Source organism: Mesocricetus auratus, unplaced genomic scaffold, assembly GCF_017639785.1.
Source record: "Mesocricetus auratus isolate SY011 unplaced genomic scaffold, BCM_Maur_2.0 Super-Scaffold_100021, whole genome shotgun sequence".
Taxonomy (NCBI): Eukaryota; Metazoa; Chordata; class Mammalia; order Rodentia; family Cricetidae; genus Mesocricetus; species Mesocricetus auratus.
This window is the reverse complement of record NW_024429202.1, coordinates 2,498,890-2,512,769: the sequence shown is the minus strand read 5'-3', so window position 1 is coordinate 2,512,769 and position 13,880 is coordinate 2,498,890. Positions and strand designations below refer to the sequence as shown.

General features: G+C 43.8%; 1 long non-coding RNA gene across 2 annotated transcripts; it reads left to right on the top strand.

The window, feature by feature from the left end:
- Positions 1 to 628: 628 nt before the first annotated feature.
- Positions 629 to 12,308, top strand: LOC121133354. 2 transcript variants are annotated; one of them, XR_005870202.1, is made up of 4 exons: positions 629 to 969; positions 3,645 to 3,778; positions 10,255 to 10,520; positions 11,570 to 12,308. It is a non-coding gene; the product is annotated as an uncharacterized LOC121133354 (long non-coding RNA). The 2 variants fall into 2 exon arrangements; XR_005870203.1 differs by lacking the exons at positions 10,255 to 10,520; positions 11,570 to 12,308 and adding an exon at positions 4,834 to 5,219.
- Positions 12,309 to 13,880: the final 1,572 nt, after the last annotated feature.

Sequence of the window (13,880 nt, the reverse complement as noted above, 5' to 3'; positions counted from 1 at the left end):
GCAGCTACTTGGTGCATGGTCTAGCCTGGATACAGCAGCACAATTACTTGGTGCATGGTCTAGCCTAGACACAGCAGCATAGCTCTGCAGGCTGTGGGGATGCCTAAGATGATATGGGAATGACTACTGGGGCTGTGATAAATGGAATGAAGTAGCGAGGGACTTTGGCTAATTGCCTAGGATGTGGTTCAAACCCATGGAAGATAAAGGCTGGGATATGTGGGCAATGCTGCGAGAAGGACAGGAGTGAGGAGCAACCCAGGGACAGGAAATCAGAACCTGGAGCCCATAGCCTAAAGATGTCAGTGTAAGTCACATGGGTAAAGGGAAGTGTCTAAGAACAGCGTACAAAAATGAGAAAGGGAACCAGTATTGTGGTTCAGAGAGCAAGTTCCTGTTTCTCCCTGCTTATATCCTGTTTCTGCCCAGCTAACTCACTTCCTGTCTGTCTATACAGAGCACCACTCTCTGACCTGCAGGCAGGCTTTATTTGTATAAGCAAGACATCACCACATGGTGTAGACTCCTGACGGGCACCAATACTGGAGAGCTGAATGGAGGACGTCACAAAAGTGAAGAAAAGACTGTGGGGCCACGCATTAACACAGGAGACTGGCATGGAAAGGAGAAAGCTCAAACTTGTGCGACAGAGTTGAGAGGAGGCGGTGGATTCCACTCTGCCTCTCCCAGGCCAGCAGGGCAGTGGGGGGACAATGCAGGCGAGCTCTTTTGACCTCCCGCATTTGAAAAGCCAGGCTCTGTCTGTGTCCTTCCAGCATATGGCGGTTGCTACGGGTACGGGGCATCCCATAGGCTCCACAAAGACACCCCAGTAACAGCCCGGCCACGGCTCCCCCTTCTTCCCCAGAGCCCACAGAGGCTCTCAATTGGATGAAACTAAAGTGTCTATCAGGGCAGCAGCTTCTGCCGCCCCCGCAAAGGGCCATCCTCAGGCTGCCTGCGAGGCTGGTTGGTATGCTTTTTATTCAGCGTTGTAGTAATTTGCTAAACACTGTTTTGGTAAATGTGAATGTGGGGTATAAAAATGCAGTAGGTTGTTAATAAGAGACAAGTGCGAGAGAACGCTCAAAGCTCCGAGATGCACACACAATGCCTACCCTCAAGGGCTAGATTCCCCTCGGGCTGGTGGGGAGCCGTGAAGCCAGGTTCCCCATCCCCTTTACGGCTCTCTCTGACCTGCTCCTCCCCTTGGTGCTGTGCGGTGGGCGTACAACTGTTGCAAGTAGGTGGCACAGCTGTTTGCTCTGACTGCCTCTGTACCTTGGGGATCCCAGCGGCACAGCTCACACTGCGGGATGGAAATGGCATTTATTTGTTAATAAACTCACCCTATTTCTTTGTTCGAGGGAAAAGAGGGATCCCACTCACCATGTTGCCAGCTACATGTCACTGTGCAGAGCATGCCACAGTGGCTAATGTTCTCCAGATTCTCCCTTGCATTGGAAATAGAAGCCATTAGAAAATATTGGGATGGTGTGAAGATTTCCAGAACACCTGCCTCCACCTCTTACACTCACATGCCCAGCGCTTACAGTAAACACTGCCCTTCTTTCTCCTTTGGTGCATTTTCATTTACAAGTGTATGTATATTTTATAAGCGTGTGTGTACATGCTTCTTGGTGATCTACTTGTAAATTTCCTAAGTGGGGAAGCCACACAAAGGTTACCAAGCCATGGATGGAGTTAAATAGCATTTTCTAACAGCAAATAACAAGATAGGAATCAGATACATATGGGCAAGGGGGAAAATGAATCTTCAACTGGGAAGTTACTGAGTGGATGTGACTGGGGAGCCAGTTTTCTGAGGAGGGGAGTCTGTTTTCCTCTTCCCTGTCAGATAAGTCTCCAAAAGCTCCCTAAGTCATCATTGCAAATAGTTTCCTCTCCCAGATCGCTCTCATTTTGCGCTGGGAACACAGTCACGTATCCTTACTGCTGTACCTGTTTCTCCTTCCTCCTTGCCTGGCAATAGCTGTCAACACGTATTTCACCAGTTCCCACGGATGGCACATTCTGCTTATTTGACTTAAACTATCCATAACTATGATGGATTCTTTGCCTGGTGCAGAAATAAACTGCCTTTCAGGCCTCTGTCTAGAGATCTCTGCAAATCAGAGAAAGAGGTGACATTGATGGCTGCTTGCACTGTCGTTATATTATCTTTATTAACTAGTCTGTTGTAACAATAACACTGGGAAGCTCAAACTACTCCATCTGGTGAGCAAAGGTCCCAGTGTCGATAAAGTCTGGACCGGGAAAAACACTTAGAACTTACATCCCTGGGCAACCTAGGTTGACAGTTGAAAACCAGCATTTTATAGCCATAAAATTACTGTGGTATTCCATGTTTATTTAGCCCTTTTGCCTTAAGATTTTGGGTGTTTTAAATAGTGATCAATAATTTGGGAGTAGAGGTTTTATGTTAAACTTATGTCTTGCTATATAAGTAGGCAGAACATATTCATTTGTTCATTCAATATTTTAAATGTTTTGCTACATCTATCTATTAATTCAGTGTGTGTGTGTGTGTGTGTGTGTTTATGAGCGTGCCACAGCATACATATGATACATATGAAGGTCTGAGGACAGCTTGCAGGAGTTAATCCTTCTTTTCTACCACAAGGTTCTGGGGATTGAACTCAGGTTGTCAAGGTTGATGGCAAGTGCCTTTACTCAGTAAGCCATCTTGTCCGCTATCATTAAATATTTTAAATGAATGACTACTATGTTCTAGGTGCTATTTTAAATGCTGATGGTAACAGGAATTGTTTGGGTTTTGTGGAGGTAATGTTTTCCTGGGACAACATATAGTAAATAATTAAAACAACAAAAAAGATAATTTCATGTTGTGATGGTCTTACTAAAACAAGACATGGTTGTGTGGTAGGGAACTACTGTTCTCTGAACAGACGGAATGTGCTTTGAGAATTGAATGACAAAGGAGAGCCAGAAGGGGAACACTTTGGGGAGGAGTTTTCTGGGTGAAGGGTGGCAGCACAGTCCCATGGCAAGAATGGTTTGGTTAGTCTAAGGGAGAGCCAGGCTAAGGAGGGATAATGAGTATAGGATCTAGTCAGGAAGCAGATGGGGTCTAAACCATTTGGAAACTTTTAAATCATGGAAAGATTTGGTACTTTAAGAACAACAGGAAGCCTTGGGTGTGGAGAGAAGGTTTAACATGGTAAAGATGTTGGAGAGCCTGTGCTTCTAAAGAACCGTGAGGTGCCGGGCGGTGGTGGCGCACGCCTTTAATCCCAGCACTCGGGAGGCAGAGGCAGGTGGATCTCTGTGAGTTCGAGGCCGGGCTGGACCGACAGCCCCCAAAACAATACAGAGAAACCCTGTCTCGTAAAAACCAAAAAAAAAAAAAAAAAAAAAAAAAAAAAAAAAGAACTGTGAGGTGTGATTCATGAAGGTAGGTTCCAGGGAGTCCACAAGAAGGGGAGTGTACAATGGGAAGCTAAAACCAACCTGGGGTATTGTTGGAAATTTCTTTGAAGAGAAACTTTACAAGCCTCTCATTGGTCAAGAAGAGTCTTAAATATCAGCATATATGGTATATCACCAATTCACCCATCAATCAATTTATCCATTCATTCGCCTTTTTCTGTTTTATGTTCCAGAAATGGGAGACCCCTTTTCTCAGCAGTGATGTGCATGCATCCTACTTTTAGAGACTTCATTGTAATAATGGTGACCAATGATGACGAAGATAATCTTCATTTACTCCCTTGGGTTGGTTTCTCCTGAGGCAGAGGTATCAACAAAGACTTGAGTTCAGCTCCTTCATTGGGGGTGGCCCTAGGAATTAGAAAGGTAGTGGGGAGTCATGGAACTAAAAAGAGCCAGTAAATTGTGTAGTCGTGAAAAGGTTGGCATTGTAGGCAACCAATGGCTTCTGGGCAGAACAGACTTTGAAACAGCATTACCAAAATGCAAGATGGCCAACTCACTGTTGGAGGGTGTCCCTAGTGTGTCTATTCTGTCTGCCGTTGCAGGATCCAGACAGCACTTTCAGGGAGACAGTGGAGTAGGATGATGTCAGAGGCTCAGGGAAGGACAGATATGCATGATGCTGATAACGTCCAGCTAGAAATCCGAATGTTACAACTGCGGGCAAAGTCTTTCTCATTTAGCGCTCCCTCGGTGTGGCTTAAATGGCAGCTTCAGCCTGGTATGCCTTTTAATACCAGTGATGGGCTGGGTGTGTGGCCCTGGAACTCAGCACTGGGGACCATTTAACCTTGGTTGTCCTTCCACTCCACTTGCCTGTGTGGTTGAAACTCACTACAGAGAGGTAACCTTTTTCTGAGTTGTAAGGAAATTCCAGGGAGTGGCAAAGGGTAGCACATGTCTTAATGCAGTGCTCATCTCCCTTAGGATGTGGGGACTCATTCTTCTACTGCTGAAGGGACATGGCTGATGCAGGGGTCATCTGAGACACTACTCAGAAGTGGCCCTCAGCCAAAGAGAAAACTCTTTCCAGGTCACAGCTCTTGCTGTGGAGAAACCTACATCTAATAGCTAGTCTGCAAGGGTTTAGCAACCAGATCCTTCAGTTGACCCTAAAGAGCCATCCTAGGCCTAGAGCGGCCGATGGGATAGCCTGAGGTTGTAATCACATGCTGTCTAACTCTTCGTTTTCTTGGTTCTGCTTCATTTGTTCCTCCACACGTGTTAAAGCCCAAATCTTCTCAACAAGCCTCTTACCTCCAAATTTCTGTCATCATATTTTCCCTGGGCAGCTTGGTTCAGTGAAGAGACTATTGTTTATTCCTTCTGATTTGATGTCATTTCTCTTTCGATTGGTAGCTGATGGATTCCTGGCAAGAGCTCAAGCCATGTTCCCTGGCTGATACACAAAAGTCACTGATATTCCTAGGATTTTGAAGATCCTTAGATTTGGGGACATACCACAACATACCACGAGTGAAGCCTTTTCTTACAGAACCCCTGATATCACCCTTGTAATGGAAAAGAGCAATTGGAATGCCCAATGAGTCAGAATTAAGAGACGGTGGCCTATGTCTTATGTGTCTGGCCAAGTTCAAAATGGTTTGTCCAGGATGACATATTTCTCTGACAACTGAATGGCTGTAGAATGTCTGAAGAAGGTGGCAAACATTATGTGTGCATTCAGGAGGACAGCCTACAAACGGGGAAAAAGGAAGAAGGTTTGGAGCTTGGATTTAATATTCCTGGAAACAGAAATGAATGATTTCAATTTGTTTATGTTTGCTTACCATTTAATTCCTAGTGTTCTTATGATGTAATTTGCTTCCCAATTTTAGGATCTGTTTTACATACCAGTAACACCTTACATTTGCTATATATAGTACATCTCATCCAGAGATTGTGTGGGTATCTATCTATAGAGGCACATGCTCATGTTTACAGCCACAGTGTAACTAACACTATACATAGAGAGGGAGAGATGTGAAGTCACCCCTACCCCAGAATATTCTTTGTTATGGTGTAAGTTTGATGGAAGATAACAAACATGATAGAAAAATGTATACAACCTTTTTAAACCTTCTGGCTCAAATGATTAATATGCAATAGACATTTTCATTATTCTCTTTCTTCTTACCAGGCTCAAAATTCATAGACATTCAAAATCAAGCAACAAGAAATATATTTTATTAAATATTTCAGTTTGTACCTATGGAACATTGATAACTGATTAAGTAACTCAATTATAATGTTAAGAAAGATTTTGGGGAAATGATTTTCTCAGAATTCTAAACTATAGTGCTGTACATTGAGAATCACATAAGAAGTTCAAAGGGCACAGTTACCAAATTTTAGACTCATGCAACTTGATGAATTATATAAGAAGAATATTTTATTTATTCAACTTTAAGACATCAAAACTAGGAATGCTTTTCACATTATTTTTCTTACTGCTTCCGGCTTTGTGACTATTCCTGAACGTAATGATTGTATCTGCCTCCAAATATTTAATTTGGTACAAAAGAAGCTTAGACACCAAGGATTTAACATTATTTTACCAAAGATACTCCCTGCAGTATTGGAACAGAGTGAAATACACTGATAGGGGCGTGGCTCAATAACCATCATGTTTAAACACTGAAGGATGAAGTAAATGTACATGTGCAGACCATAGAAACATGATCAAGTCATATTATTGGCCAGTACAAAGAGATGATGATGTAGCATAAATACTATGATTCCTTTGTATATAATTTTATGTAAATATAATGATAACACCAAGTGTGTGAGTCTATAGAAATATTGTGCATGCTTACACACATGAGATTAGTTCACCAAATGCCAATTATGGCCAAGGCTCAGCCACTAAGAGTGCTATTCTTCCAGAGGATCAGTTCTCAGTACCCACATAGTGGCTCACAGCTGCCTGTCACTCTTCTCGAGATCCAGTGCCCTCTTTGGGCCTCCTTGGGCGCTGTACTTATATTGCACAAGTCCCCCCAATACATGAACACATAATTAAAACAAAATACTTAAAAAGACATGTAACCTGTGATTAGTTCTGCTTGAATAGTAGAATTTCAGATAATATTTACTCTCCTTCCCACCTCCTTCTCTCCCTCTGTCTCTCTGCACACTCGCGCACATGCGTGTACACACACATACACACACACACGACCTAGACATTATTTAGGTTTAAAGCTAAGCATGCATAACTTACTGTTGTTTTTCATTGGCTGGCACTTTCCTTGAAGCTCTTTCTCATTTAGCTTCTGAGATAAGACACTGCTCTGGTGTTCCTGCCACAGGCTCACCTTTTACTGCCAGCAGTGACTCTCAGGCATGAATTTTCAAGGGACACATTCAGATCATAGCATAACTTCAGGAAAAAATTCAGATTTGGTTTTGGGGGGTTGATTTTCAGGGTTTTCAGTGCATTTTCAGCTGGTTCCATGTGAGTTTGACTCCCTGAATACTCTGAACGGAGACATGGGGCATTATCAATAACTTACCGTGGGGCCATCTTGCAGAACATGGACTGAATCCTACTTGAGGGTCACTGTTTTAACAAGATCACAGAAGCAGTCACCAGCCTCTAGTGCTCACTGAGATCATATACTACGTGAAAAACCCCGTTCAAGGCACTGATGCTTCATTCTTGTTGTGCAATTATGTTTACACTCAGAACAATGAATGGATAGAAGGGACAAAGGGAAGCAATCCAATTGTACTAGAAGGGTCACAGTGGGACACACTGTGCTCTCCCCCCCACCCCCACATTGCAGCCCCTTTCAGCATGGGCAGCCCCTTGCTTACTACTTACTTCCATGTTTTACGTGGCCAGCTTGCCTCTCGGTCTCCTCAGGCTTCTGTTGCTGTGGCTTTAGCACTGCGCTTCTGGGGCGCCTGTGACGTCCCATGTGCTATCACCTTCAGAGCTTAAGGTTCAGTTTCAGTGTCTGCCTTACTGCGACCTTGTAAGTACTACAGACAGAAACTTTACGCCATCGCCGACTTGTCCTGAAGGTCTTTTTAAAAACATTTTTATGTAATTGTTAAAGATTTTTGTCCCTTCAATTCTTTAAAAAGAGTAATACTCGAATATTTGCCCCAGTTCAGATATTTTAGGTCATCCACAGCTACTTTTTCATTTTGTTCTTCGGGGGACTTGAACACTCCATCCTGCTTTAGCGGATACATAGGATGCTCTGGCCGCTACCGCAGGTTTGTCCTTGGAATCTTTGGAACTTTCCATTTCCCCCATTTCCTGCTTCTCATGGTGTCTTCCTTTTCTTTTTTCTTCTTTGTCTTTTGGGTATCCTCATGAAAAAACCTCCTGACAGAAATAACATGATAAATAAAGGGTTTAGACTTGTGTCTATTTAAGTGTCTTTATTATATACTCAATATTTGTTTTTGTGCATTGTTTTATTATATTTGTATCTACTATTGTGTACTTGATAGATTCATAGGTGCTTGGATGGATAAGTTGGGCATAGAAATTTAGTGCAAAACTTATTTTACTCTGAGATCTTTGGCAGCACATGCATTAAGAAACATAATGACATTGTTTCTAGAATTTTTGAACAGTATGTTCCATATATATCCCCAGAAGGTTTTTAGGATGAAGATAGGTTCTATTGTAAGATCACTGTGTTTCATTTTTTGTGGTAAATATTCTGTGGATCACTTTAGTACAAAAATCTATGTCTTCTATTCTTAAATTTTCTTGATGGCTTTTGAAAAAATGCCTGTCTATTTCTTCCGTGTCTGTGTGTGTCTGTATGGGCATGTGAGTCCCACACTGTACATGTGGAGGTCAGAGGGTAACTGGCGATAGCTGGGTCTTTCCTTCACCCGCTGAGCTGTCTCTCTGGCTTTCTTGTTTTGTGAATAATTAATTGTTGTGCTTGTTAGAATAAAACACACAAACATAACTTTGAATTTCCCTATTTTGAGTTTTTGAAACTATGAATAGTTGGATGCTGAATTTTCTGGATTTCTTTTCTCTTACTTCTTTTAATCTTTTAATGTATTCTCCTTAAAATATTACCTCAATTTTATATTTAAAATCCTTGTTTTTTTCAGTTTTTGCTGTTATGTTGTTAATTTCCATGTAGATTTTCAGGGTCCCTATCTAATGCCTGTATCCATAACCCCATCCTATTTACACAGACAGTAGAGTCCACCAACTCTGTGCTTTAACCCACGTCTGTACAGACGAGGTTACTAGAATTCTGAAGTTACTTCATTTGGCTAAAATGAAGGTATTAACAGGTATCTGTGATCTTGGGCAAATTACTTACTGCCTCTCTCCTCATTTGTGAAATTAACAACTTCCTATGCAAACCTTAAAAAGAGGTTTATTTTGGTATAACTTTACATATTGTGAAAAGACTTTCTTCATACTCCTCACCCCAACCCCTAGCCTATTATTTTTGCTCTATCACTTTCTAAAATATGTATGCCAGTGGGTCCCGTGCTCCGGGTCACATCAGATTTTGACTTAGTTACTTTTTAAAGTTTCTCAGGATGGGTAGATAACTCAGTGGGTAAAGATGACATGATGTCTGGAATCCACTTGGTGGAAGGATGGAACTGACTCCCACAAGTTATCCTCTGATCTCCACACATGCACCATGGCTCTCATGCACAGGAATGCACACACACACACACACACACACACACACACACACACGCACGCACACACGCACACACGCACTATATGTAGAAATAAAAATTCTCCAGTTTTGTATATCCTTTCTCTTTTTGTCTTGGTGTCTGTGAGGCAAGGTCTCATGTACTCAGTCTGATCTTAGACTTGCTATGTAACCGAGGCTGGCCTTGAACTCCTCACTCCCTTGCCTGAGTGCTGGGATCACAAGCATGCTTGAGCAGACTTGGTCTCTTGTTGATTCACTTTTATCATGCCTGAGGCTGAAACACCTGACAGAACAACTTGCAGGAGAAATGACTCCTTCTCCACGTGGCCATTTGGTTCCACGTGTCTTGGCTTGCAGTGAGTAGAGCCTGTGCGAGCCTTCAGTCCATGTGGTCATGAGACCACCGTGCATTAGCATGGGTCTAGAGAGCCAGTGCAGACACATCAGATTCGGGTTTCACCAACCTCCTGGGTGGGTCTCAGTCTACCAACTCGGTACCTTAACCCAGGTCTGCAGAGACAAGGCTACTGGAATTCTGAAATTGGCTTCATTGGGCTGAAATGAAGGTATTGTTTAGCAGGTCTCTCTTCCTTCTGGAGCCTCTTGAGGAGAACATGCTTCAATGCCTCTTTGCCTCCTAAAGCAGCTGGCTAACAGACTAAAGGCTGTATGACTTCAACTCAGTCTCACCTTACTCTTCCATATTGAAGGACTCTGTCTCCATTGGACCTACTCATATTATCCAGAGTGAAGGACCCCATCTCCATTGGGCCTACTTATATTATGCAGAATGAAGGACTCTGTCTCAATTGGACCTATTTATACTTATATTATGCAGAATGCAGGACCCCATCTCCATTGGACCTACTTATATTATCCAGAATGAACTCCTTATTTGGAAGGCAGCTAACTAAAACCTCAGTTCTATCTGCAATCTTAATTCCCTTTCTCCGTGTAAAGCAGCATAGAGACAGATCTGAAAAATCAAGATATAAGTGCTTTTTTCTTATTTTTTTTTTTTTGCTTTACCACACATACACATCTTTCTTTAAGCACTTCCGTTTTGTCTGCAAAAAATAAAACAAAGCCACAATAACAAAGCAAAAACCCATTTCAGGCCTTCCTGGGAAGTGTCTGCCTGCCCTGGCCTGGTCATTCATTGCCGCAGCTGGTCTTCGAAGTACCGGGGTTGCTGTTGTAACTCTTGTCCAGCGAAGGAACCGCGGGAGGTCAGTCATGCAGCCTGACCGGTTTTGAGAGCAGTAAAGAGAGCAGATACCGAGCACACGCCCCTCACCTGTGCTAACTGTCGGTGTGCAGATGTCTCACTAATGGAAAGTCTCAACGCTGTCAGACGATCTGCAGAGCATGTGTGTAACCTTGGTAAGTGGACATGGCCACTATGTGGAGCCTCATCTGCCATCTGCAAATTATCTCTTGACTGAGAACAGTGAACTGTAGGACACTCTTGTGTTGACTTTAAAGTAATGAAAGTCTGTGTGTCCCATGTTGTTTGTCTAAGTAATTTCTCCGGTAATCAAGTGTGTGTATATATATATTCATGCTATATTATTTTCTGTCATTAAAGCTCGATTCAAGAATTTATCAATGAAACATTAATAACTACCTTGGGTTCCAAACAGGAACTTTAAACACATTGTTTGTTCACATTCTTGATCTGAAGTTACTGATTCATTTCAGGATTGACTTGGATAATATTTCCATCACAACCTAATTAATGATGTTGATTTTGGCATAACATTTACGTTTTTATTTTATTTTGTGTGTGTGTGTCTGTGTGTGCAAAGATGGCGCGTATGATTTGACAACATGGGCCAGAAATAATTCTCAGTGCCACAGGAAACTGTAGGGATATTAACCACCCACCCCAACCAGCACTTATAATAGAAACAGGCCTCTGCCATAAAGCCTCTCCAACAGGCCTTGTAACTGGAATGGCGTGAGCAGGTGCTGCCACCATAAAGAAGCCAGCCTCCCCATGAACAAATATGAAATTAAAAATATCAATCAGTCTGCAGCTTCGGTTCTGTCGGGCCTCAGCATCCCTTCCTCCAATGACAGCAAGCCCAGGGTCGTCAGTGTGTCGTTAACAGGTTAAAGACCTTTAGAGTATTCTTTTAAAGTATTCCAGGCAGTTGGCTCGGTTCCTTGCACAGTTGCTACACTGGAATCTGCATGGAGAGCTGATGGGACTCCCAGTCCGTGGGCAAGTCCTCCAGCCCTGGCAGCTGTCAGAACTCCGTGGGACTTTGCAAAATGGGCTGGAGACTTAGGGTGAGCAGTGGCACCTCCTTTAGGAAAAGCCATTTATTCCTTAGCATGTGATGTCAACCAGACTGGCAGGATCTCATGTTATTGACTCCATTAGGCTCTATACCCCTCCTGCTATGCCTCTCTTCTCTCTCTCATAGGTGGCAGGCTACCTCTCCTTAGCCGTGGAGAACACCCGAGCTGCTTTCTGTGGTACCCCTCTCGCTCCTGTCCCTGTTCTGAGATTCCTCGACATTCAAAAACAGAAGGCAAACAAAAACGAGCCAGCCCGAGTGCTTCTCCTGCTTCCACTTATCATTTTGGTTACACAGCATGGTGACCCCACCTCCCTGCTCGCTGATGTGATTGTCTGGACGACCAAGTCTGGCTGAGGAGTCTGCCTTCCCCTCCATCCCTGTTAAACTAGAGCTGAAACTCCTTTCTGTCAGGACTGAGGCGCTGCCGCTGAGCATGGCTCTGGACGTGCTTCCCCAGCCTTCCCTACTAGAGTCCTGTGAGGTCCTGAGTCATCGTCACAACGATGCTTGCCTCTGCTCTGCCTCGTGAGATTGCTGATGGCCCACGGGACACACGCCTGAGCCAGAGCAGGCCACTTGGGAACTTTCACCGTTACGCGTGTGGAGACTGACACGTATCTATAATTGTATCTGTTATTATCTTTTGATGCTGTGGCTGAAACAACTCTTGGGAGGAAGGATTTACTTAGGTACAACCCACTGGGTGGGGTGGGAAAGGCCTGAGGGCGGGGCCAGATCTGTTGGTGAGGTCAGAGCTTTGGTCTGGCCACGTGGTGGTAGGAATGAGAGTGTGGTGACCCAAACATTTTAAAATTTGCTTTCTTTGTGTGGGTTTTATTTACTGTGACTCTACTATACACTTTAAAATCAGTGTGTGCTCTCCAGCCCTATTCTTTTCCACAATGAAAAGTCCACTGTGGTGTGTGTGGTGTGTATGTGTGTGTGTGAGTGTGTGTGTGTGGTGTATGTGTGTGTGTGGGGTGTGTGTGTGTGTGTGTGTGTGTGTGTGTGTGTATGTGTTATTAATGAAGCCTGGGGAGGATGGATGTGTCTACTGTTTTAGCTCCCAAGCCTGTTCTCTCACCTCTAAAATGGCAGTCTCTAGAGTATGGCTGTGACATAAAATACACACGTGCCCGTGTGTGGCTCCTTAGTGCTCCTGTGAGAATCTGGGAAGCAGAGACAGGAGTGTTCCTGGAAGCTCACTGGCCACATAGCTTGGCATATGACGTGGGGAACAACAAAGAGACCCTGCCTCAAACAAAGTGGAGAGTGATACCGACACTTGAGATTACCCTGTGACACCCACCCACACCAGTGAGTGTCTGGACGTCTGCATGCCTTGTCCCTTGAACATCGGGTACACCCACGCACATGCACACACACTTGCAGGAGTGCATGCACACCCGTGATACAAACTAAACAACAAAGCTCAAACCCCTTGCAGTGCAGGCTCGGGATGCTACAAACGCTACTGGAGCCTTAATGGTTAAGTGAGAAAGCCCTTCCCTTCTCACTCGTGGCGGAGATCAGGAGTTCTTTCTTCTCCTAAGCTCAGGCCAGCAGCTGTTCAGTCATGACTCATCACATCTGTCTTCATCCTCTCTCCCTCCCTCACCTCCGTCTTCACCCTCTCTCCCTTACTGTCTTCTGGTCCCTTGCTTCTTGCCTTCTGGATGTGTTTCTTTCAACCCTGTCCCAAGTGGTTCCTTTGGTTTTGCGTTTGAATGCAGCCACCTACACGGCGACGTTTGTGCGCGCTTCTAGTAGTCTTGCTTGTGATCACGAAGTGTGTTCTCACTCCTAGCACAGCAGACATGTCAGGTTAAAGGGCAAATGGCCACCTCTCCTTGTAATTCTTGAAATATAGAATCGATCAATGGAAACCTGGCCCCTTTGTCTTCCATTCTCTGATTCCTTTCTTTTGATTTATTTTTTGGTGAATATAAAATTTATATATGGATAGTATATATACCTCATTCTCTCCCTCCCTCTCTTTCCTTCAATCACTCCTGTTTCCCACCCACTTCTCAAATTCATAACTTCTTACTTTTTAATTATAATTATTAACATATATAAAATTTAAGCTTATAATCTGCTAAGGTCATTTAGTGTTGCTAATGTGTATAGAGTGGACCTCTTAGGATTTGCTGACATACCAGGGGACTCCTCCCTGAGGAAGACACATTCTTCGTCTCCCAGCAACCTCCAGTTGCCTGTAGCACTACTTTTAAGCATGCGGCTCCACGAGACCGCCCCACCCACGCTGGCATGTTGATTGATGTGTGTGTGTGGTGTGTGTGTGTGGTGTATGTGTGTGTGGTGTGTGTGTGTGGTGTGTGTGTGGTGTATGTGTGTGTGGTTTGTGTGTGGTGTATGTGTGTGGTGTGTGTGTGGTGTATGTGTGTGGTGTGTGTGGTATGTGTGTGTGGTG